Below are 26,170 nucleotides of genomic sequence, written 5' to 3' on the forward strand. Positions count from 1 at the left end.
GTTCCCAAGACCAATCCTGTCAAGCAATTCAAACCAAGTCAAAACCAAAACACCAAAGTGCCGATAAAGTCATGCTGTGGGTGATTGGCCACACTTCCACTCAAATGGAGTGGGCAAGTTCCTAAGACCAATCCTATCAAGCAATTCAAACCAAGTCAAAACCAAAACCAAAGTGCCAATGAAGGCATGCCATGGGTGATCAGGCCATGCTTCCACTCAAACGGAGTAGGCAAGTTTCAGAGACTAGTCTTACCAAGTTTTAGATGTCCAGACTCCAAGTGCCCGTTCCTTCCCATTGTTCAGCCACTGCGTTGATCCTCCATGGGGACCTGCCACACACTGCTCTGGCGAGGTGTCCCATGGGGGCAAATGCCTACCTGGGAGTGCTCTCAGGATCCACATGGCTGGGTCAGGTTGGAGTCCCCTGCAGGGATGTTCCACAGGGCAGGCTTAAGCCGCCTAAGGAGCTGCCTCTACCATGTGCCAATCACCTCGATTCCTGGTCAGGGAACCAAGAATTGTAGCAGGACAAGCTGCAGACAAAACTCCTCAGACACTGAGTTAAAGAAGGAAGGGGTTTATTCAGCCAGCGGCATTGGCAAGACTCCTGTCTGAAGAACCGAGTTCCCCGAGTGAACAATTCCTGTCCCTTTTAAGGGCTCACAACTCTGCATGTGAGAGGGTTGTGATTGATTGAGCGAGCAGGGGGTACGTGACTGAGGTTGCATGTACCAGTAATTAGATCGGAACAAAACAGGATAGGGATTTTCATGGTGCATTTCTATACAATGTATGTAATCTATAGATAACATAACCTTTTAGGTCAGGGGTCGATCTTTAACTACTAGGCCCAGGGTGTGGTGCCAGGCTGTGTGCCTGTGGATTTCATTTCTGCCCTTTAGTTTTTACTTCTTCTTTCTTTGGAGGCAGAAATTGGGCATAAGACGATATGAGGGGTGGTTTCCTCCCTTATGTGTGCCAGGAGTTGGGAGGCAAGGGTGGAGGCGTGTGTCTTCAGACAGGGAATGGCATGTGCAGAAACTTCAGGTGAGAGAGAGCATGGCTCCCCAGGAATGAATGCAATTCCCATAGCTGGGAGAGTATCACCTGGAGGTTAGGGAAAGATGAGGCTGAACAAGTAAAGACCGAATATTCCTGGCTCTTGGATCACCACAATCAAGATAATGAACCCATCCACCCGCCCCCAAAATTTCCATGTGTGAGGGGCTATTTCAGGAAGTATGATCAAGAAGGGCCAGCCTGACCGGGTGCAGTGGCTCATGCCTATAATCCCAGCACTTTGGGTAGGCTGAGTTGTGCGGATGACCTGAGATCAGGAGTTCAAGGTCAAGATGGCCAATGTGGAGAAACCCTGTTTCTACTAAAAATACAAAAACACCAGATGTGATTGCACATGCCTGTAGTCTCAGCTACTTGGGAGGCCGAGACAGGAGAATCGCTTGAACCCAGGAGGCAGAGGTTGCAGTGAGTCAAGATTGTACCATTGCACTCCAGCCTGGGCAACAGAGTGAGACTCCATCTTTATAAATAAATAAGTAAGTAAATAAATAAATAAATAAATAGGACTGGTCTGATGAGGTGTGACTTGAGCAGAGAGTGGAATGAAATAAAGGATAGCAAGCCACACAGAGAGTGCAGCAGGCACGGCAGCGGGAGCAAGGCTGGTGTCCCCGAGCAGCAGCAGGGAAGCCAGAGTGGCTGGACTTGTGTGGGTATGGGGAAGAGGAGAGAGAGGTCACTCGTGTCTGTGAGGCCTGGGACTTTGTTTTATCCCCTGCTGTACCCCAGCACTTAGAGTGGGAACTAGCACAGAGAAGGCACTCAATTGATGTTTGCTGAGCAGACGAATGCCTGGAGTAGACCTCAGAGCAGGGTTTGGTGGCAGGGTGGGTCAGGGAGAGAGTTCACTCAACAGCCTGGTGATAGGGGAGAACAAGTGGCCAGAGGGTATCCATCTATGATGGGGACCAGGGGTCCCTGCTGGACAGAAGTGTGGGAGACACGGATCCTGGCCATACCTCAGCCTTCCCTCCAGCCTGATTACCTGCTTCCCTCCCTTTCAGAGGTTCCAGTTCTGTGGTGATCTGGACTGTCCCGACTGGGTCCTGGCAGAGATCAGCACGCTGGCCAAGATGGCTGAGTGCACAGGGTCTAGTCTGGGTGGAGGAGGGGCACTGGGCTGGGGATTGTGGGTGTAGATGATGGTGAGTTTTCTCTGGGGTTAGGGCTTCAGTGCTCTCAGCCTGTGCTACCATGCTTTGTGACCTTGATCAGTGGCTGGCCTGCTCTGAGCCAGTCCCCAGGAAGGAGGGGTGAGGTTCACCAGCCCGGCTGATGTAAGGACTTCTCTTCCAGTCCTCTGTGAAGTTACAGCTGCTCTGCAGCCAAGTACTAAAGAGCTGCTGGGACGGGGGAATGATGTGAGTACAAGACCCAGTGCCCCATTGTCCCATGACCTTATGACCCCCAGTGCCCTGAAGCTCTGCACTAGGCCCAGGGAGATGGGTGACCCAGCCTGTCAACCTCTCTGGGCACCTCCCATACTTCTTTCCAGCCCGTCTGTTCCCTATTGCAGGATCCAGGCTAGGGGTGAGGGGCTGGTGAATAGAGTACTGGCAGCCTCTGAAGGTCTCCTTTCCTCATAGTATTAGAAGATCCTGAAGCTCTTGGCCAAGTTTGGTGAGTACCCCGTTAAGATCACAGGCCCCAAGCAACCCTGGGACCTCGGCCTGGTTCCTGGTACAGTGGGGCTCCCCACCCCTCCCAGCAGCATCCTTAACTTACCTTCCCTAGTGGAGGAGCATGAGGGAAGGAAAGACATTGACAGTCCCACCTTCCTGTCCTCTGCCAGCTCCTGGTGTAGCAGTAGCAGTGCCTGTGGCTCCAGAAGGCCTGGGGGCTTTGAGCTGAAGTTAATAGGGCAAAAGGGAGTGGCTGGGGCCACAGTGAAACCCCCTGTCTCACCCACAGGTCCCTCAGAGTCAGGCGATGTGAAGGCCACAGTGGCAGTGCTGAGTTTCATCCTCTCCAGTGCGGCCAAGCACAGTGTCCATGGTGGATGCTTGTCCAGTGAACTGCAGCAGCTGGGGCTGCCCAAAGGTATGGGTTGTGGGTGGGCAGCTGGGCAGCCTGTGGGCTAAGGGCTGCTAGAGAGGGGGCCAGGCCCTGTGACCCTATGGTGTACCCTGCCCTGTGTGGGCCAGGAACCCAAGCCCAGCCCCGACCTGCTACCTCCAGAGCTACTCCATTCTACCCCCAGAGCACGTGGCCAGCCTGTGCCACTCTTATGAGGAGAAGCAAAGCCTCTTGCAGAAACACTTGGGGTCTGCAACCTACGCAGTAAGTATGAGGCCAGCCAGTGTCCGCGCTCATTCTAGAAGGTGCACGCAGCATGCAAAGTGCATGGGGAGTCCAGGGAGACGACTTAACCACGGTCACATGCTGAGCAGCTGCAGAGCTGGGACCTGGCCCTGGGTCTTCTGAATCCGTGGGCTCTGTGATGTGTACGTACAGGATCAGACTTTGCTCTTTCCTCCTGGCTGAACCTTCCCTAGTCCCCCATGCCCCATGTGTGAGCACCCAGCTCACTGTCGTTCCTCCCTCTCCACAGTGTGGTCTTTTGCAGCATGAGTGGCAGAAGGGGCAGCAGAGACTGTGGACCCCTCAGCTGCACCTAAGACCTCTGTGTGGTCTAGCTGTGTGTCCTGGGGGAGGTTCTTGGCCACCGTTTTCCCCTCTGTAAATGAGACCGATACCTGTGGCATGGAGGGCGGGAGGCTGGTGTGAGTGCCAAGCACTTGGAGCAGGGCCCTGAGTGAGCATGGACGTGGGAGCAGGGGTGTTCTTCGACTTTATGCACCTTGGGGATGGGAGCGGGGCTCCCTGCCTTGACAAGGCATTGCTTTTCCCCACCCCACCTCTGTCTCAGCCCTGCAAGTCAGTCCTTGGGGGTCTAGGAGGGAAGAAGCCCCTGGCTGTGTGACCTCGGGCTGCTGCCTGGCCTTCTCTGGCTCTGAGTTCCTGGGAAAGTCAGCACCCAAGGCATGCCCTCCAGTTTAGCACCTTGACAAGAAGGGCGGGAACACTGGGTTCAGGCCCACCCCCCGGCCCCAAATCCCATGGCCCCAGCTGGAGGATGAGGAGATGCTGGGCTTGGGTGGGGGAATCTCCTCAGCTTGGCTTAAAGGCTCAAGGTGTCAAAGGCTCAGCCTGCCCCTCAGGAAGGAGCCTGGGCCCAGCCAGACAGTCACCAGGACAAGGGCAACTATGGCGAGCAGGAGGCCCAGGATAAGGAGAACCACGGCATAGCTGGAGATGAAGGTGTCCAGCGGGCTGGAGGCTTTGGGGCCAGGAGTGCCTAAAACAGAGCAAGAAGGCTATGACCAGGCGGGGCCCTGCCTCCCGGACTTCTGAGAAGGCAGAATCTGCACTCAGAAGGTGCTGCGGGACCAGATAGTGGGGCCAGGAGCATCTTGGAGGCCTCCATGAGCAGGGGAGGCAGGCTTCAGATCAGGGCATGTGGAGGAGGCAGATGGACAGAGGGAGGAGGCCTGCAGAGGGAAGGAGGTACTGACCGAGGTCTGGGATGGCTGTGTCTACCAAGAGGCCCTCTGCCTCCCCCAGGGTGTGCAGACACTGGCACGCACAGTCCCAGCTAGGGGCCCAGGCTGGTGCCAGCCTGAAGGTGGCACCCATTCTAGCGGTCAGTGGATCTGGACTGGTGGGAGAATCATCACAGACTTCAGGGGCCTGGGCAACCTTGCAGGACTAGGGGAGGTCATCTCTTCCAGCCTCCTGCCCTCAACCCCAGAACCCTGGTCTGAGCCCTGGGTCACCCAGGGCCACCCCAGACCCCCTAGAATTCCTCTACCACCACTTGGTCAAAGTTCTGCAGAGGTCTGAGGATGAGGGTCAGCTGGGGGGTCAGGAGAGGATGAAGAGGGTCACAGCTCTACCAGACGAAGCCTTATTTCTTGTGGCCCCTGGCCTACTCCTCTGATGCCAACCTCCGGCTGGCCCAGCCCTGCAGAGTAGGTGCTCAAAGGCATCAGTAGCGGTTCGTCTCATGCTGGTCTCCCCCCAGGTCCCCCTCTGGAGCCTGGTACCACAGATCTCGGGGTAGGGGGTACAGCTCAGTCTCCCTTCCCGCTCATCCCCCTCACAGGGGCTTTGTCCACCAAGACCCCTGACTACTAGGGGACCCACACCCACGGCCTCACTCTTTCTGACTGCTGGCCCTTCCATAGCCTGGATACTTGAGCCCTGGGCAGAGGGGTAACGATCCCAGGACTGTCTTCGCAAGCAGAGAGGCTGCTTGGCACCAGGCCCTGACTCCTTGGGCTGAGCTGAGAAGCAGATGTGTCACCAAGGCCCCCTGGGCAGAAGGGGCTCAGCTCTGAGGGCCCATCACTTGCCACACCTGCATGTTCCTGCTAGGCATCCACCCTGGGGACCCAGCTTTCCCCCTGCCCCCAGCTGCTGGCAGCCCCATCTTAACTCATCCAGGGTCCTGGAGGCCACGCCAGGAAGCAGCCAGCAGCTGGGAGGAGCACTTGATGTTTCTGCATGTTGTTTTTATGGAACTCACTTGGGTGGGAGGGGCTATAGACTCAAGGGAGACTGCAGGCCACCCCTTCCCCACTCCCTGGCTGGGTGGGCTTCCAGCTCAGGAGTCTGACTGGAAGGATGGGACCATCCTGTCACAGAGGCAGGTCTGAGTAGTCCAGGCCCAGTTTTACCCTCCAGCGGGGCCCCTCCCATTCATTTGTCCAGCTGGCTTGGCCCAAAGCACAAGTGATGTCTATGTGGACTGTGTCCCCTGTCTCCAAAGGGAGTCTGGCTCCAGTCCTGGCTTGGAACTCGGAGACCTTAGAATTAGAGGCCACATCTGGCAGGGTGGACCAGCATGTCTGCCCACAGCCAGGGCAGGTGCCATGTTGGCAGCCCCAGACCTGACACCACGGTTCCCGTGTCCCCTTCCATTTCCGTCCTGTACATCACCTACACTACGTGCTGTCCCTGATGAATCCAAGCTGTCAGCTTCTGTCAGCTTGGCACGAAGTCACACTAACCATAAGGAGAATGGTGCAGCCTGAGTTGGGGGCTAAGTGGGAATGGGCCTGGTGTGGGGTGGGGAAGGTGGGGGTGAGGCAGGTGTCTGGTGCCTCTCTGCTTATCTTCCCTTCTCCCTTGCCCACAAAGGAGGCATCTTCTCCACGTCCCTCTGCCACCCCAGGGACATAAAATACTGCCCCAGGTCTGTCTTTCCTTGGACGTAGCCCACCTACCTTCCTGTGGGACTCAGGGCTTTGTTTGGTCCTGTGGCCCACATGAGAAGCAATTATCCCTGCTCTGCTCAGCTGAGAGAGGACAAACTGAGACAGAGCAGGGGAACTGCTCTGTCATAGTCTGCCTGTTAGTGGCAGAGTCAAGACCAGCCGTTCCCTGAGTGTCAGGTCCAGAGGACACCAAGCGGCTGTATTAGTCCATTTTGCGTTGCACTAGAGGAATACCTGAAACTGGTTTATTTATTTATTTTTGAGACGAAGTCTAGCTCTGTCGCCCAGGCTGGAGTACAGTGGCACGATCTCAGGTCACTGCAACCTCCGCCTCCTGGGTTCAGGCTATTCTCCTGCCTCAGCCTCCCAAGTAGCTGGAATTATAGCCATGCACCACCATGACTGGCTAATTTTTTGTATCTTTAGTAGAGACAGAGTTTTGAGATGGAGTTTCGTTCTTGTGACCCAGGCTAGAGTGCAATGGTGTGATCTCGGCTCACTCCAACCTCTGCCTCCCAGGTTCAAGCAATTTTCATGTGTCAGCCTCCCAAGTAGCTTGGATTACAGGCATACACCTCCATGCCTGGCTAATTTTGTATTTTTAGTAGAGACAGGGTTTCACCAGATTGGCCAGGCTGGTCTTGTACTCCTGACCTCAAGTGATTCACCCGCCTCGGCCTCCCTAAATGCTGGGATTACAGGTGTGAGCACCACTCCTGGCCCTGAGACTGGGTAATTTATAAAAGAGGGTTATTTGCCTCACAGTTCTGCAGGCTGTACAAGCATCTGCTAGGCTTCTGGTGAAGCCTCAGGAAGCTTTTACTCCTGGCAGGAGGCAAAGAGGGAGCAGGCATGTTGCATGGTGAGAGAGGAAGCAAGAGAGGGGAGGCATCAGGCTCTTTTAAACAACCAGCTCTCCAGTGAACTATTAGAAAACTCACTCATTAAATCACTTGAACCCGGGAGGTGGAGGTTCCTGTAAGCCGAGATCATGCCACTGCACTCCAGCCTGGGCTGTGAGTGAGACACTGTTTCAAAAAAAAAAAAAAAGAAAAAGAAAGAAAAAATAAGAAAACTCACTCATTACTGTGGGGAGGGCACTAATCCATTCATGAGGGATCCCCCACCATGACCCAAACAACTCACACTGTAGGCCCCACCTCCAGCATTGGGGATCACATTTCAACAGGAGACGTGGATGGGACAAGTATCCAAACTATATCAGAGGCCTCCCCTTCCCTCTCATCAGAGTCTTCTGTCCTCAGTTCAGGTGCCTGCTGGCCTCCATGCCTGGCTTCCTAGGAAGTCATCTTGGCTCCAAGGGGTTGTGCAGGGCCACTAGGCTGAGGGTTGGAGCCCTATCTCTCCTAGTCCCAGCCTGGGTCTCCATCACTGACTTTGCTTGCTGCGTTCTCTCCACACCTGCTCCCTGTAGCCCAGGGGTCAGTCTGGGTGCAGGCCTGGGTAGAGGTCCAGGAGCAGATTCTGCCCCCAAGCTCATACCTCCTGTGCACCATGGCAACCAAAATGCACCAGCATGGCCAGGAGCACTGGCTTGTCCCTGTAATCCCAGTGTTTTGGGAGGCTGAAGTGGAAAGCGCTTGAGACCAGCCTGGGCAACATAGCGAGACCCTGTCTCTACAAAAAATAAAACTAGGCATGGTGGCATGCACCTATAGTCCCAGCTGCTCAGGAGGCTGAGGTGGGAAGATTGCATGAACCCAGGAGGTCAAGGCTGCAGTGAGCTATGATTGAGCCACCACACTCCAGCCTGGGCAACAGAGCAAGACCTTGTCTCTAAAAAAAGAAACAAAGTGCACCAGAGTGTGGATACCAGCTTCTCCTGGTGTGTGGACCTGACCTCACTACTCGGCCCCATCGGTGAGTAGGAGACTGCCTCCTGTCTTCCAGAACATTCCCGACACTACACCTGTGTCCCTCCTGAATTCTCTGGCGGGCTTTGTGAGAGGGCCTGTCACCTACCTCTCTGGCTGCCCTAAGACCCAGCTCAAACCTTCCCTGTCCCTGAGAACCTTTTCCTGAAGAGTCTTTCCCTGAGCCACAGGCCCCCTCATTTCAGAGCTTTTGGTGGGGTGAGTACAAGGATCAACTCTCTGCTACCAGCCTGAGAAGAACTGTCCCTAGGGTTGGGTCTCTGGATGGCATGTGAGGTTCTACACCAGGACCCACATACCTGTAACCTGAAGGGTAGGCCCTTGGCTGCCCCAGCTTCACAGATCCCCATCTAGCCTGACCTTCTGGGACAGGCCTGAGCCCTGCATCCTTTGGTCTTGGTCCCTACTGGGAACTCTGGTTACCCTGGCTTACCTACTTTGACTCCAGAGGTAATGCTGACATTCCCCATGAGACAGAGTTACAACTGAGACTAACGTAGCGGTACCTGGCTCAGGGTCACCATGGCCATGCAGAGCTCAGATCCTGGCCCTGTTCAACCTCTGCCTCCTGAGTTCAAGTGATTCTCCTGCCTCAGACTCCTGAGTAGCTGGGACTACAGGTGCATGCCGCTACGCCTGGCTAATTTTTTGTAGTTTTAGTAGAGATGGGGTTTCACCGTGTTAGCTAGGATGGTCTCGATCTCCTGACCTCATGATCCACCCACCTCAGCCTTTCAGTGTTGAGATTACAGGTGTGAGCCACCGTGCCTGGCCTCCCCAACACCCTTCTAGCCCTGGTGCCCTGCAGGGTCTACCTTGGAGCACCTGGAGCCCAAGAAGCTGCCCCTCACATTTGTGATCCCAGGGACCCACTCCCTGATCATGATGAAGGTGGACCCAAACCTGCTGAGGTGCCTGACGGAGCAGGGTCAGCCTCTGCCTCCCACGGCCTCTCTGATGGGGAGGATGTTATCTCAACAGCATGAGCTGGGAGCAGAATTGGGAAAATGGGAGATTTTCTCTCTGGGTAGCTCTGGGCACCAGGGTGGAGCCCTCTTAACCTGGCCCTTCCCCTGTGACTCTCCTTGGACCCAGGCAAAGAAAGGGACAGAGTGGGACCTGGGTTCTTTCTCACCCACCTGCAACACCCCCTTCCCGCTGCCCCTTCCCCCAGGTGATAGAGAACCTGGCAGGCTGTGCCCCATAGAAGAGTTCCCTTTCCTTCTGGTGAGGGATGGGAACCAGCTTGGGGCGGGAGGGATGAGGGGTCTGGGGGCTCTCCCAGCCCTGCCTCACATTTGAAGGATGCCATCTGGGCGGCAGCATGGTTTAGGCTAGACAAGGTGGCCCCTAGGTTTATAGCCTGGCCTTGGGCAGGATGCCGCCATGCCACCTTTTCTTCTGCACGTCCTGACCAGGCACCCTACCTAGTTAAAGGTCCTCAGGCCTCCTGCCCCCTGGGCATTGCCCCCACTCCCTGCCCAGGCACAGCTGTCCTTGTTCTGGACTAATCTTCAGAGATTCTTGTCCAGCCCACAGCTTTGCTGGACATCGCAGGCTGGGCCAGGCCCCCTGCCCAGCACTAACATCTCTTTGTGAGTCTCAACCAGACTGAGCTGCAGCTTCAGGGTCAGGGTCGGTGCTGAGTTAATTGATGTGACCCAAGACGGGGGGGTTTATTGATGGTGTCACATCTGCTTAAGTTCTTGGCCTGTATTATCTCTTTAGGGCACGATACCCCTCTGTCCCATGCTTAGATGACCGCATGTGGCCACAGTGCCTTTCCTACCACCATCCCTACTTGAGGCCGGTGTTCAGGCACCTGTGGCTCCAGGCAGAAGGCTGAGTGCAGAGCCAGGCCTGGGCAGATGTTCCACAGGGGCTGCAGGAGCTGACAGCCCTGACCACCCAGCCCGTGGCCATCCATTCCCCTTCACCGTGGCTGACCCCTCATCCACCATCCTTCCAGGGGCTAGGCCTGGGCCCAAACTGACTTTTGCCTGCCCCTGGTGCCCGTCGTGTTGTTGGCTGAGCTTGATGGTCTTGCCTTTTTCCTTGATTATCCTCAATAAGAGGTTTATAGAGCCACATGGGGACATCACATCTCCTGTCCACCAGGTACTCACCAGAGACAGGACTGCCTTGGCCCGGGCCTGGGATAGTCAGGGGTCACACCCGCCTGTTGGGACCTAGCTTCAGCGGCTTCAGTCTGGGCAATGGCCTGATGGGTGGCTGCCCCTTCTCCTCTGCTTGGGGGAGGCAGGAGAGGAAGATCAGGCAGGAGATCTGCTTCCTGCCCACCTGAGGGTGGTTGGAAGCAGGGCGCCCACCTGTGCCTGTCTCACTTTGCTGTAGGTGCAGCGGAGGCTGAACCCCTCCCCTGATCTCCTGCAGGTGCAGATTCCAGGTTTCCAATGGGTGTTGGGGTGGGCTCCAGTGCTCTCCTGGCCCTAGGGAACCCTGGGCTCCATGAGGCCTTGGCCTAGTCAGATTGTTTTCCACACTGTCACCTCCCCAAACATGGGGCTGCATGCTCTGTGCCCTGGGTGGGACATTGGAAGAAGTTCCACTTTCCAGGTTTGGATCACAGTAAAGCCTCTGCCATGGGCATGTGCTGGCCGAGACAGATGGGGTTGAACCCGCACTGTCTCTTTGGCCTTGGGCAAGTCACCTGTGCCTTGCTTCCCTTTCCCCAGCAGCCAGATGGGGATAATAGCACCTATTTCACCTGTATTCAAGTGGTCACTTGTTAGCAGGAACCGAGTCCCGGAGGAGGTGCAGGGGGAGCCATCGAGGCAGCACTGCAGCTGGACCTGGTCTGAGTTGCTGCTCCTGGCTGTGAGATGCATCTCTCCCTCTGTTTATTCATCTGAAGGACAGGGCTGTGCTGTTCTGGGGTCACTGTGACAATGCAGCTGGCCTGTGTGAGTTGGTGGTGGCCTCCTGAGATGGTTTGAGGTGAGCTGGAGGTGTGTTTTGAATGCTCCCTCACCCCCGTGGGGAAGATCCACTTAGGGAAGACTCACGTGTCTGTATGGAGGAATACAGGTTCCCTGCCCCTCAGCTGTCCTCTGTCCCTTCCCAGCCCCCTCTGCTGTCCTGCAGGCTCTGCCGGTGGCCATCCAGCTTGGTGGCCATCTGGCTGGTCCACTCTTCCAGGTGGACCCTCTCTCCTCACGTGGTGCAGGTCCCATTGTGCCACCTCCAGACAGGCATGCTAGCCCCCAGAGCTGCCCTTCCCTGCTACCCAGCCCTCACCGCCAAGTATGTGCCACCTCCCTAAAGCCCGCTGTGTTCACCAACTGTGTTTGAACTCTGTCTCTGTGCAAGGCCTTATGAAAGCCTGAAACAGCCTGGCTTGTAGCGGGCCAGGAGACCAAAACTTGAAGACAGAGTGACAGAGTGAAGACAGAGAGACCACCTAGTCAGCCTCAGCCCCAGGGCTGTGTCTATGCTGGTCCTGGCTCCAGTGAGCCAGTTGTCTCCTGAGATGCCTGTAAGGGCTCCTGTGGTGATGGAGGTGGCTGGAGAGAACAGGCTGCCATAACCCTCCCTCCCTGAGAAGGCCCACTGGGGAACGTTTTAGGTTTCGGGGCATCCCGGGGAGCATCTTCCGGGGACCCCTCCTACACCCTGCCTTGCCCTGGCTCTTTAGTGAGAAATTGCAGTTGCTTGGACAGCGGGGCTGACCCAGGACAAATTCATCTATTAGGCTGGTCTTCGGGGTGCTGGGGTGGGGGCAGGGCATGCCAGGGATAGGGACAGGCCTGTGTGTTCCAGAAGTACAGAGGAACCTGGTGCCAGCTGCAGTCAACCCTGATGTGATGATCTGTCCACCAACCCTCTTTGATGTCTTGGAGCTGGCTGCTGTCTTTGGCCAGGTAAGCTCATGGTCAGGGCTCCTGGGGTCCCCTCACTGGGCCTGCCCGCTGCCTGCAGGTAGGGGAGCCTACGGGCCAGGACTATCCTTGGCTCCCCCTTCCAGGTCATGGGTTCAAAGACCATTCCTGGGTTCCACCACTGCCAAGCGTCAATGGGCACAGGAGCTGCTGGGGCTTTCTGGGTTAAGACCCTTGCCTATCCCTGTGTCCCCCCCTGCAGTAGGGGAGCTGCAGGGGTCAGCCTTAGTCTCTGCCCTGGGAGCCTGCCTTACCTTGGCCTGTGCCCCACACCTGCCCTGGAAGACCCCCCACACCCACTGGCTCTGATCCACTGTAGAGCAGCCAGGGCACCCGTTGCTCATACCCTCTGGCCTGAGGCTGACTGGCTCTGTGGCTGGGTTAAGGGGTTCAGGCAGGGGGGTGGGCCTTCCCTTAGCAGCCCCCATTCCCACTCTGACCCCTTTTTAGTCTTCCTTCTCTTGTGGGCTGTACCCTGGGGCCCTCCCAGCTCCTCACACCAGATGACTGTCTAAGTATCTAGAAATCAATATTTTAAATACTAACTTTGGATTGCTTCCTGACTTTTCCATACCCCCAAAGGGCCATCATTTCTCTTAGGACTGACAGTCCCTCCAGCCCTACTGGGCCAGAGTAGGCAGGCGTAAGGGTGCCCTGTCCCAGCCCTCTTTGGGGCGGGCTTCTGTCCCCTTCCTGCTGCCTGGAAGCAGGACCACACTTTGGTGACAGGAGGGGCAGCAGAGATTGTGGACCCCCGAGCTGTGCCTAAGTCCTCTGTGTGGTCTAGCTATATTGGCCATCATTTACCACTCTGTAAAGAAGACCGATACCTGTGGCATGGAGGGCGTGAGGCTGGTGTGAGTGCCAAGCACTTGGAGCAGGGCCCCGAGTGAGCGTGGACGTGGGAGCAGGGGTGTTCCTAGACTTCATGCACCTTGGGGATGGGAGCGGGGCTCCCTGTGTGGGTTGACAAGGCATTGCTTTCCCCCACCCCACCTCTGCCCCAGCCCTGCAAGTCCAGTCCTTGGGGGTGTAGGAGGGAAGAAGTCCCTGGCTGTGTGACCTTGGGCTGAACCCTGGCCCTCTCTGGCTCTGAGTTCCTGGGAAAGTCAGTGGTGTTGGAACTGGGGGACCTAAGGCAGGTAATCTCTTCCAGCCTCCTGCCCTCAACCCCAGACAGTGCTTTAGGGTTGAGGCACTGTCTGTGGAAGCCGTGGGGCATGGTGAAGGTGGGGAGAGGAGAGGCTTGGAGTTTGGGTTTCAGCAGAGGGATCAGCAGCATGAGAAGTCACCTGTGTGTAGAGGAAAGGGAGTGAAGGCCAGGAGTGAGGAATAAGTCTGAGTGCACCCAGGATGGTGCTGCATCTCCTCCCACATCCACCTGGCCCTGGTCAAGGGAGAAGAAAGGCCACGAGACAAAGGGGAAACTGAGTTGGGTCCACACATGTCCTTCCAGGACATGGAGGTGCCACTGTCTGGCCCTTATGCAGTGGGAAGTTGGGGAAGGAAGATTCCCTCCCCACACCTCCTGTTCTCTGTCCCAGGTCTCTTGGCCCCCTGTGCACCTAAGTTCAGTATCTGTCATCCCCCAGCATCATTTTTAGGGTTGGTGGGAGGGAACTGGGAACAGGTTAGGGGTAGGTGGGGCCTGCTTGGGGGAGTCTGCTTGACTGCCTGGGCCACTTCCCATAGTAGTGGGGAGCTTTTCTGACACATTGACTGCACCACCAAGGCACTGCAGACAGTAGCCCCAGGGGAGTGTTTGCAGAAGGCCCTGGCAGGGGTGGTGATGGATCCCACCCAGAACAAAAGCAGGGTGAGGAGTCAGGGAGAACCATTTACCTGTCTGGAGAGGGTCCTCTGTGCTGCACTGTGCACGTCTACGCTCCCAGGCTGAACACCCCGTGGGAGGCCCTCCACTTTAGCACCTTGACAAGAAGGGCAGTGTCACTGGGATATCAGGCCCAGCTCCCTGACCCCAAACCCTGCAGCCCTAGCTGGAGGGTGAGGAGATGCTGGGCTTGGGTGGGGGAATCAGGGGTGTAAAGGGGCCTGCTTACCCCTCAGCTTAGCTCGAGTGCTCAAGGCATCAAAGGCTCAGCCTGCCCCTCTGGAAGGAGTCTGGGCCCAGCCAGACACTCACTAGGACAAGGGCAAATGTGACGAGCAGGAGGCCTAGAATGAGAAGAGCCACAGCATAGCCAGGGATGGAGGCGTCCAGCAGGTTGGGGCTAGGAGTGCCTAGAGCAGACCAAGAAGTCTATGGCCAGGCGGGGGCCCTGCCTCCCAGACTTCTGAGAAGGGAGAATCCGGGCCCAGAAGTTGCTGCGGGACCACGGAGCTGGGGCTAGGAGCATCTTGGAGGGCTCCATGAGGAAGGGAGGCAGGTTTCAGATTAGGGCATGTGGAGGCAGCGAGCCCAAGGGAGGAGGCCAATGGACAGACGGAGGGGGCCTGCAGAGGGAAGGAGTTACTGACCGAGGTCTGGGATGACCATCTCTACCAAGAGGCCCTCTGTCTCCCCCAGGGTGTGCAGGTGTGCAGACCCTGACACACACAGTCCCACACAAGAGCCTGGGCTGGCACTGCACTGAAGAAGGTGGCACCCACTCTGGCGGTCAGTGGGTCCAGCCTGGTGGGAGGATTATCACAGACTTCAGGAGGCTGGGCAGCCTGGGAGGCCTAAGGGCGGTCATCTCTTCCAGCCTCCTGCTCTCAACCCCAGAACCCAGGTCTGAGCCCTGGGTCACCCAGGGCCACCCCGGACGCACTGGAATTCCTCCACCAGCACTTGGTCAAAGTTCGGCAGAGGTCTCAGGACGAAGGTCAGCTGGGGAGTCAGGAGAGGATGGAGAGGGTCACAGCTCACCAAAGCCTTGTCCAGTCATTGCCCGTCTTCCCAAGGCCTCTCCCCCGATCCCCCCACTTCACCCATCCGGTCAGCTCCCCTAAAGTGCCCAGAACTCAGGGCTGGTTTTGTCCTCCAAGGCCTTGGTGTAGGGCTGGCCCAGGATCTGCAGCCAAACTTCATACAGCACCAGCTCCGCCTTCTCCCCTAGAGAGCTGGGGGTGGAGGCGGCATCAGCCTGCACTCCCTCTCCTGGAACACCTGGGGTGGGGCGCGCACCCAAGCTCTAACGCTCCATCTGGGGGTCAGCCGCCGCTGGTCTCATGGTCAAATTTCTTGCTGCCTGTTTTTATGTGGCCCACGAGCAAAGAATGGCTTTTACATGTTTAAATGGTAGAATACATGGAAAGTAGAATAGTATCTTGTGACACATGAGAAGTACGTGACATGCAAACTTCCACGTCCATAAAGAAAGTTTCCCGGGAATGTGGCCACACTCAATTGTTGACATCTTGCCTAGGGCTGATTTCTTGCTACAGGGGAGGGTTTGAGTAGGTGGTGACTAAAAGCCAGTGGTCTGGGGAGCCTTAAAGAGTTTCCTTCTGGCACTTTACGGAAAACGCTTGCTAACCCCTGCACTGATCCATCTAATGGAATACACTGCTCACTCCGAGAGTTAATCCTAGTAGGAAATGTTGCTGGTAATTTAATAGATGCTGCTTTTATGTTTTATTTTGTCCAAATTCACTCCCTGGGAGGAGGTCATGGTGGGGCTTGTGGCCATCAAAGGTGAAGCCTCTTTAAGAGGATGCGTGGGGAGCTCTACCGTCTGCTGAGAGGGTTGTGATGGGCCCTCTGTGTTGAGGAATGAAGAGGGAACATGGCCTGTCTGCCGGGAGTTGGCTTTCTGGGGAGCAGAAGAGATGGTAGTTCAGACCTGTGGAGGTGGAAGCCCAAACCAATCTGGTCTCTGGGGCGGCCGGCACGGAGAGTAGCTGTGTAGGAGTGGGTGTGAGGGCAGAGCCCAAAGGAGGGCACCCCTGACTGCACCCCCAGGAGGCTGTGGTGGTGGGTGTGGGGCAGCACTGTAGGAGGACCAGCACCTTCTGTGACTGAGGGGTCCTTGGAGAGCAGCTTCAGGCTCTGTGTGGCTGGAGGGGACTGATTTGCCCAGCGCTCTCCTAACTTGGGCGTGGACCAGCTCTCCCTGTTTGGATGGCATGAGCTGGGAGAAGTCATCCTATCAGGAGGCCCCAAGAGGAGATATGGGCTTCTTACAGCCCTGGTACTGGGACAGAGCTGAGGGGTGTTGCCCCTGACTTGGTGGGACAGATCTTGTCATGCATGTGAGGACTCAGTGAGGTCCTGGGCAATCAGGTAGGTGATGGAACCCTCTCATCCCTCTGATCTTGACTGCTTCTGGCCTCCGTCCAGCTCCTTGCTAAAGCTCTATTCCCCATTCCTCTCTATGGACCCAACAGATGAGCAAGTATTTTCTGAAGGAAATTCTGCCCGTTCTCTAGAAGGGGAACACTGAGGTCTACAGAGGGGAAGAGCCTGCTGGCCCAGAGACACACAGGGATCGCAGCCCTACTAAAAATATACAAATTAGCCAGTGTGGTGGCACATGCTTGTAATTCCAGCTACTAGGGTGGCTGAGGCATAATGATCACTTGAACCCAAGAGGCAGAGGTTGCAGTGAGCCGTGATCTCACCACTGCACTCCAGCCTGTGCAACAGAGCGTGACCCTGTCTCAAAAAAAAGTTAAAAACCGTTTGTCCAGTATTAACTTTTTCAAAATATATACTCAAACATAGAAAAGTCTAGAAATGTAATCAATGGTAATTTCAGGAAAGAATTCTAAGATGACTTGTTTTGGTTATCTGCATTTTTTTTTTCTTTTATTTTTTGGAGATAGGGTCTTGCTCTGTGACCCAGGCTGGAGTGCAGTGACATGATCAGGGCTCACTGTAGCCTTGACCTCACAGGCTTAAGCCATCCTCCCGCCTCAGTCTCCTGAGCAGCTGGGATTACAGGCACATGCCACCACACCTGGCTAATTTTTGGATTCTTGTATTTTTTGCAAAGATGGGGTTTTGCCATGTTGCTTAAGCTGGTCTTAAGTGATCCGCCCACCTCGGCCTCCCAGAGTGCTGGGATTACAAGTGTGAACCATGTGTGCCAGGCCTGTTTTCTTTTCTGTAATGACCATGACCATGGATTTCATGCACCAATATTTTTCTAACAATAATATTTACAAAGTGTACTATGATATTCAGAGAAAAAGAATATAAAATTGTGAAAATCATGCGTAACTAGTTTTTTTTTTTTTAAAGGAAGAAAGAAACAAAGTAGATTGTCCAGGAAGATAGTTACTTCCACTTTGTATTTCTCTGGTGAACTCGTTGGGAACTCTAAAAAGTTCCAGGAGTAAAGTAACGGGTCAAAGTACCCTGACTTTAACTTCTGGTTCAGAGAATCCTAACAACTTACATTGTCACCAGCAAGGTGTTTGACTACCTGAGCCACTCTCACCTTAAATCAATTCTCATCTGACATTAGCTGCTCAGCTTTCCACTGATACGTTGACTCCAGGAGGCTCCTTGAGTTCTGTGTGTTTGGCTGGCCTCTGGTGACCCCATTATTATCTTCTGACAGGTAAAGGTCAGTCACCTGCTCACAGACCTCATCACTCATGATATGCTGCAGCTGGAATCAAACAAAGGCAAGCTGTTAGTGAACACAGAAAACAAACATTTCTCCGTTATACAGTTCAACGCTCCTTTGATCCAGTCATTCAACTCAAAAAAGGCTTTGGTTTCTTTTGGCTAGCAATTTTAGAAAATTAATCATATAAGCCACTGTATCATTTTCTTGGAGAATAATCAAGCCAAGATTTTCAACCATATCAGTGGAACATTATAAAATTTTCTTATCTATTTAAAATCAAAACCATAGAAAATTCAGGTTCATGTAATTTTGCTGTTGTTGTTTTGTTTTACCCAGGCTGGAGTGCAGTGCGTGATGGCTCACCACAACCTCTGACTCCTTGGTTCAAGTGATTCTCCTGCTTCAGCCTCCTGAGTAGCTGGAATTACAGGCATGCACCACTATGTCCAGCTAATTTTTGTATTTTTAGTAGAGACAGGGTTTCACCATGCTGGCCAGGATGGTCTCAATCTCCTGACCTCATGATCTGCCCATCTTGACCTCCCAAAGTGCTGGAATTATAGGTGTGAGCCACAGTGCCCAGCCTAATGTACTGTTTATTTAAAATTCTAAGGATCTTTAAATACTTTTCCATGGATCATATTTTTATTGCATTTTAAAATCATTTTCAATTTGCTTTCACACATATTCTCCCTCATCTGATCCTCACAACTGCCCTGGGAAGCAGGTTGGAGAGAGAGTTGGGGCCGGTTAGGAGACAAATTTACCCAATGCATAAGAAAGCTCACTGTGAGCCGGGTGAGGAAGGGAGCCTTGGAGAATCATGAATGCAGTATCTATGTCTATATTCCCAGCCCAACTACAACGCCTGAAATTCATTAGGTATTTAAGAAATGGCTGCTGAATTATTACCTACGGGCGCTCAGCTGGAGAAGCAGGATTGGGACTAACAGTCAAGCTTCCTGACTCTTAGTCGAATACCTTTCCAAACACACCACCTATTTTTCTATATCTGATAAAAAGTATAGTGCTTGAGATGTACATAATGTGAACTCACTTTCAATACAGGCCACTCATGATTGACTATCAGTAGCTTTTGTGACAAACTTAGTAAACTAGAAAGTTGAACCTTTCAGAGTTCCCGTTCTCATGTCATATGCTGTTTCTGTTTTGAAATAAAAATCCTTCCAAATGAAACTATATCCATCAAAATGACAGAGAAGTGAAAATAGACACAAAAAGAAAGTAAAACAGTAATTTCAACATCGATTTGTCTATTTTGCTTTAATAGTATAACCTCCAAGCCATTCTATTTTTAGGAAGATACATTCTTTTTGAAGTGTTAGAAACCATGATAACTATTCTTAACTTTAAGTCCTAAATGACCAGTGTGTGTATTAGTAGGTAACTGGACACAGCAAGGTCAGAAGGGTGACTGAGTGTGGCAGAAAGGGCAGTATCTCCAGCAACCGCAGATGGCTAAATGACAATGAGTCCAGATAATGGATTCTGATACAACCATTCAAATAATGCTTATGAGTACTTGATAACATAGGGAAAAGTTTAAGATACAGTGTTTTAGAGAGAAAAAAGGGAAGGTGGGAAAAACAGATGGAAAGCATGACTTCAATCACGCATACAGATGCTTCCACTTTGTTTTTTTTTTTTTCTTTTTCTTTCTTTCTTTCTTTTTTTTGAGACAGGGTCTCACTCTGTCGCCCAGGCTGGAGTGCAGTGGCATCATGATCTCGGCTCACTGCGGCCTCTACTTCCTGGGCTTAAGCAATGCTCCCACCCAGCCTCCTACGTACCTGGGACTACAGGTATGTGCCACCATACCCAGCTAATTTTTTGTATTTTTTAGTAGAGACGGAGTTTTTCCATGTTTCCCAGTCTGGTCTCGAACTCCTGAGCTCGAGTGATCCACCTGCCTCGGCCTCCTAAAGTGCTGGGATTACAGGCGTGAGCCACCATGCCCAGCTAATTTTTTGTATTTTTCTCATAAAAATATTTTTTCAGAAGAAATCTTATATATAATACATTGAAAATCACAGATTGCTTTTTCTTCGTCTTTTTTTTTTCTTCTGTGAACATGTAGGTGTTTGAGTCTCACAGGATATGGGCTGTTTGAAAACTATTTCGTTATCTTCATCATCATTCATTTCAGCCACTTCAGATTTTCATCTCTCTAAAAACGTTGATGTACAAACCGATGTGGGGCCCTGGGTATCTGGGTATCCACAGTCTTCTCAGGAGTACCTTTTTCTTCTTCTCCTTTTTTTTTTTTTTTTTCTTCTTCTTACATAAAACCTGGCCTTTTGTAGATGTCTGATGATTTGTTTTTTGAAATCCTTTCCATTTTCTGTAAAATCAAAGAAGGAACATCATCATCATTTCCTTCTTAAGCTAATTTCTTCCCGAGTAATCCTTCTTTCCTTTTAATTCGCTCCTCCATCTGTAGCTTTTGTGTAAGTGCCAATTCTGATGATACGTGTCACTGATGGATGTGATGGCTGCTTAAATGGAATATTCCAGTCTTGAAAGAGTTCTTTCTGTACTTTTTCAGGTGGCATAAAATGACTCTCCAAGAGTCTTTCACCAAACAGGTAGTTGTTCATTGTTTCAGCAACTATCTTGGCAACATCCTCAGACTCAAACTACACAAATGTATAGCCTTTGCTATTTCCAGTTCTTTTATTTCTGGATAGTCTGAACCTTGAAACAGTGCCACACTGGGAGGATAAGAAAGGATCTGGGTTTCATTCAGTAGGTTAAGTAGGTGGTGCACATAGACTATTCCATGAGAAAGTTGTTCTTGTTTTTGTGTTTTGTTTTGTTTGTTTGTTTTGAGATGGAGTTTCATTCTTTTTGCCCAGGCTAGAGTGCGATGGCACGATCTCAACTCACTGCAACCTCTACCTCCTGTGTTCAAGCGATTCTCCTGCCTCAGCCTCCTGAGTAGCTGGGATTACAGGCATGCACCACCACACCTGGCGAATTTTTGTATTTTTAGTAGAGATGGGGTTTCTGCCTGTCGGTCAGGCTGATCTCGAACTCCTGGACTCAAGCAATCTTCCTGCCTTGGACCCCCAAAGTGCTGCGATTATAGGCATGAGCCACTGCACGCAGCCTTGACTTTGAAATGTATGTTGTACATCCAGTCAGCAGTGAACTCTGGGGGGAACACCAAAGATGAGAATGAGAGAAGAGATACCTCCAATTAAAGGGGTTAAGAAGAGATGCTTGAACTTAAGTTTTAAAAAGTCACTGCAGGCTAGGCACAGTGGCTCACGCCTGTAGTCACAGCACTTTGGGAGGCTGAAGTGGGTGAACCACTTAAGCCTAGAAGTTTGAGACCACCCTGGGCAATATGGCAAAATCCTAGCTGTACAAAAAATACAATAAATTAGCCGGGCGCGGTGGCGCCTGTGGTCCCAGCTACTTGGGAGGCTGAGGTGGAAGGCCAGCTGCAGTGAACTGAGATCCATCACTCTACTCCAGCTTGGGCAACAGAGTGACTCCCTGTCTTAAAAAAAAAAAAAAAAAAAGTCAGTGTTTCGGGGTTTTCTGGATGAAACATCTATTTCCATTAAAAAAAAAAAAGGGTCACGACAGTATGTATTATTGATTCAAGATCATAACCAGATGCTTAGAGTAAATAATTGTATCTGTTTCAAAAACCAACCTCAGGATTGTTAAAAGTTAGTTTTATTGGATTTTTCTTTAAGCTGTGCTGATTCACTCAGGTCTCTCACTTCCAAGTCCATGTTTTACTACTTTGTAACCCTATTTGGAAGGAAAACTGCAGCTAAGATTATGACCTATCTTGAGATGAAAAGTTTCACACATATACACGACACGTACCCCCACCACAGTATGATGACACAGCGACCCAACCTTAGGCAAATGGTACTACTGCCAGCAAATGCATTTTTTTCTTTATTTCTTCTAAATTTTTTCTTTGTTTCTTCTAACAGCAGCAAATGCATTTAACATTTTATTGAGATTCTCAATAGCTCCCATTTGGTTTGTATAGCAAATTGTTTACAAAGTAACTTTTTTCCATTTTTTGTATTTTATTGAAAATTATGGGCCGGGCGCGGTGGCTCAAGCCTGTAATCCCAGCACTTTGGGAGGCCGAGACGGGCGGATCACGAGGTCAGGAGATCGAGACCATCCTGGCGAACACGGTGAAACCCCGTCTCTACTAAAAATACAAAAAATTAGCCGGGCGAGGTGGCGGGCGCCTGTAGTCCCAGCTACTCGGGAGGCTGAGGCAGGAGAATGGCGTAAACCCGGGAGGCGGAGCTTGCAGTGAGCTGAGATCCGGCCACTGCACTCCAGCCTGGGAGACAGAGCGAGACTCCGTCTCAAAAAAAAAAAAAAAAAAAAAAAAAAAAAAGAAAATTATGTTCTTCAGTTTTAAAGCCCTGTCCCTCTCCCAAAGAAAGATTAATAACTAACTACCAAGTAATGATTATTTAGGAAAAGAACAAAACCAAAAACAGCTTTTAAACACTTCTGGAACATGGGTAAGGGTCCAAAGTCAAGACCTTCTGGGCCCAGTGGAGGTGCTAGGCTGCCTTGGGACACCATCAGCACTTCCCCATCCACAACATCCTCAACAGTGGGGAACCATGCGCGGACCCCAGGGGGGCTTCCTGTTCCACAAGCTCCCCTCTCTTTTTCCTCTCCACCCTTGCTGCTGGGCCTCCCCTCCAAATCTACCTAACAAAGGCAGCAGGGTCTTTAATACTGTTCAGCTTTGTCAGTGGAGACAGGGTATTCTAGAAAGTTGAGAGATTCCCTGGTCCAGTCTGGGGCAGGAAAAAATATGCAGTGTAGCATAGATGGTTTCACTTGTCCACTGAGACACATGCTCATACTTATTCGATGGATGTATCAGATGCTTCAAAAGTCCTGATGTGTAGTAGTAGAACAAAAGTTGCTTGTAAAAAAGAAGTTGCAAAATAATAAAAATGTCTGCAGCAGCTCAGGCTCCTGATGACAAAGCTGGTTCTGCTAAGTAGTTGTTTTGACATGCACAGCAGCTTTCCCTAGAAGTCCTGTGTTCCAAGGGTTTCATTTAGACCACAGGAAATTGAAATCGAGGTTTAAAATGCTCTCTGCTGACAAAATGTGGTATATCCATCAATGGACTTCTACTCAGTAATGAAAGGAACAAATTACCAAAACCTATTATATGTCATGGACCAACCTCAAAAACATTAGCTAAGTATAAAAGCCAGACAGGAGACCATGTATTACATAATTCCATTGATTTGAACTGTCCAAGAAAGGCAAGTTGACAGAGACAGAAATGGTCTGATTTACCTCAAGAGGTAGGGATTCAAGCTCTCTAGAGTACATGTGATACATACATGAGAAAAAATAAGGAAAAGAAAAGAAATTTAAATATAATGAAAACAATACTTCTCCCTGATTATAAAGAAAATCGCATTCTTTTTGTAATAATTTGGAAGACAAAATATTAAGAAAAGTATTTAATTTTGCCACACAAAACATTCTGGTTTGTTGCTTTTTGTACTTTTTTATGCATATAAACATTTTAAAAAGTAGAATCATAACATATAGTCTTTTGTCGCTATGTTTTGGGCATATTTCTATGGCAGTAAATATATCCTTGTCATCATCATTTTTAAAAGCTTGATGTATATTAAGTTAATCATTGCCACCCCTGAAGTAAATTTTCTTATATATATATATTTTTAATGAATTCAAGCAAGCATTTTTCAGCTGAATTCATAGAAGTAGAATTTCTGAAGGAAAATAACATAAAACAGTTTTAAGATTTTTAGTAGAAATTTTCAAATTATACTGCAGAAAACATTGGTTCAGTTTACACTCCCACCAACAGGGGCGGAGCTCCAGTGTCCGCCTTCCATTTGTCCTCTTTGCTGGTATTTAAGCAGAAAATCTCATTGTTTTCATTACATTTGTTTGGTTTCTAGTGCTTTGGAACCTTTTTTTAATTTTTCTTTTTTTATTTTATGAGGTAGAGTCTTGCTCTATTGCCCAGGCTGGAGTGCAACAGTGTGATCTCGGCTCACTGCAACCTCTGTCTCCTGGGTTCAAGTGATTCTCCTGCCTCAGCTTCCTGAGTAGCTGGGATTACAGGTTCCCACCACTGTGCCTGGCTAATTTTTGTATTTTTAGTAGAGACAGGGTTTCACCATGTTGGTCAGGTTGGTCTCAAACTCCTCACCTCAGATGATCCACCAGCTTTGGCCTCCTAAAGTGCTAGAATTAAAGGCGTGAGCCACCGCACCCGGCCTTGAATCTTTTCTATATGCTTATTGTTCATTTTCATTCTTGTGGGAAGTGCCTGTTTCTCCATTGCCTATTTTCTGGCCAACCTCCAAAGTCACATTTCACTTAATTTTTTTCCTGCTGATTGAAAGCAATTAAATTAGTGATTTTAATGTAAATAGGAGCAGGACAGACTGTAATTATCTAGGTCTTCCTCTGTCACCAAGGCTGGAGTGCAGTGGCATGATCATAGGTACTGCAGCCTTGTCCTCCTGAGCTGAAGCAATTTTCCTACCTCAGCCTCCCAAGTAGTTGGGACTACAGGTGTGTACTACCATGCCAAGCTAATTTTAAAAAATTTTATAGAGCTGTGAATTTGCTATGCTGCCCAGGCTGGTCTTTAACACCTGACTTCAAGTAATCCTCCCACCTTTGCTTGTCAAAGTGCTGGAATTACAGGCGTGAACTACTGCTCCCGGCCTTGAGCTCTTTTTGTTTGCTAGTGGCATTCTTGGTATCTTTTCATATTTGAGGCGTTGGTGCTACTGCTGAAGTATTACTTTTACTATCCAGGGTTTACAGGTCTTTTGTTTTAATATTGAACAGATGGAAGTGTTTAGTTCTGCATCTTTACAGGTATACAAAATGTACCTAGGAGGACTCTGCTTTATATCCATTGAAACTGAGAAGTAATACAGGAAGATTTTGCCTGGCTAGAGGCTGTGAAAGAATGGAGTATTCTGGTTTAATTCTATTAACTTGGAAGTACGAAGGTGAAAAAAATTCAACACTTATATTCCCTGTTGAATACAATTTGAAAATATAGCCATTGATTCCACTTTTCTTCTCTAGTAAGTTTGGACATTCCAGTCTACTTGGTGTTTTATTATAGAACTGCTAGTGTGCCTGTGACTTACACTGTGAAGATATGTTTTTAAAACTTGAGAGGTAAGAGGGTATAAATGGTGGTGTATGAGATCAGGCTGGATGAGAACTGACATTGTAAATATACTTTTTAGACTGAATCTCTGATTGCCACTTGTTTTCTTATTTAACTCATAAAAATAGAACACATTGGATGGAGGGTGGGAGCAGGAGGGAGATTTATGTCTTTTAATTGCATGTCATTGTTTCATATCAAGACCCAACATATGGTATCCCTGGCTTTGGACCTTCAGAAGGAAACACGTTTTTCTACCTGTTGTATGCCAGAGGTTCTTGAACACCCAGAGGGATTCCTGCAGCACAGATGGCTGAGCCTTACTCCAGAGTTACTGATTCACCAGGTCCAGGGTGGGGCCTGAGAATTTGCACTTATAAAAAGTTCTCAGGTTCTGCTGGTGCTGCTAGTCCAGAGACTACATTATTGAGAACCCTCTTGTCTACTAACTGTAAATGGTAGAACTCTAGAAAAAAGCTTAGTTTGGTGTGGGATAAGAAGCTCCGAGATCATGGAGGGAATCATGAAAGATTCAACCGTTGATCCCAGCATAGTGTGGAATTCAGGTAGCAATACACAGTGACATAACACAATTCTTGATTTTCACGATTGCAAGTCATAGCCAAGTATCAAGTGAGAAAATCAGTTTCATTTGCAAGGCTTAGAGAGGCCAGGTGATTCTAGAAAAGCAGGCCTTGTATTTGCTTTAAACTGGTAAAGAGCTTTGAGTGCTTATTAAATCTAAAGTTTTGTGTTTCTCTTTATTTTAGTTTTTTATTTTATTTTATTTTATTTTATTCTTTTGAGATGGAGTCTCGCTCTGTTGCCCAGGCTGGAGTGCAGTTGCTCGATGTTGGAGCTCACTGCAACTTCTGCCTCCTGGATTCAAGTGATTCTCCTGTCACAGCCTCCTGAGTAGCTGGGATTACAGGTACGTGCCACCACACCTGGATATTTTTGTATTTTTAGTAGAGATGGGGTTTCATCATGTTGCCCAGGCTAGTCTTGAACTCCTGAACTAAGGTGAACCACTGCTCCTGACCCAAAAGCTTTGTGTTTTTAAAGATATTAGACATGTTTCTTGCTTTAAGAAAAATCTTAATAATGTAGGAGAATAAGAGAAATGTTTTTCCAAAAGAGAGAATTGCTTGTGATGATTTTATCTTATTGGAAGGTTGGATAATATAGTCTGCTTCATTAATCATCAGACATACTATGAATTTTACATTTTTATAGAATTTGTGTCTCAATAGAGATAATACATGTAATTCCTGTACTCCATCTGAAGATGAATAATGTAGGCCAAAATCATAGACCATGCATAGAAGCTGGATAATGAAGACAGCTC

General features: G+C 50.4%; 2 pseudogenes; one reads left to right on the forward strand and one right to left on the reverse strand.

Annotated features, from left to right (window-relative positions):
- The first annotated feature begins 1,868 nt into the window (after window positions 1–1,868).
- LOC119623261 (COMM domain-containing protein 4-like) lies at window positions 1,869–5,217 on the forward strand (annotated as a pseudogene).
- Window positions 5,218–15,041: 9,824 nt separating this feature from the next.
- Window positions 15,042–21,033, reverse strand: LOC140710404 (MKI67 FHA domain-interacting nucleolar phosphoprotein-like; annotated as a pseudogene).
- Between the last annotated feature and the right edge of the window lie 5,137 nt (window positions 21,034–26,170).

This window comes from Chlorocebus sabaeus, chromosome 26, assembly GCF_047675955.1.
Source record: "Chlorocebus sabaeus isolate Y175 chromosome 26, mChlSab1.0.hap1, whole genome shotgun sequence".
Classification (NCBI taxonomy): Eukaryota; Metazoa; Chordata; class Mammalia; order Primates; family Cercopithecidae; genus Chlorocebus; species Chlorocebus sabaeus.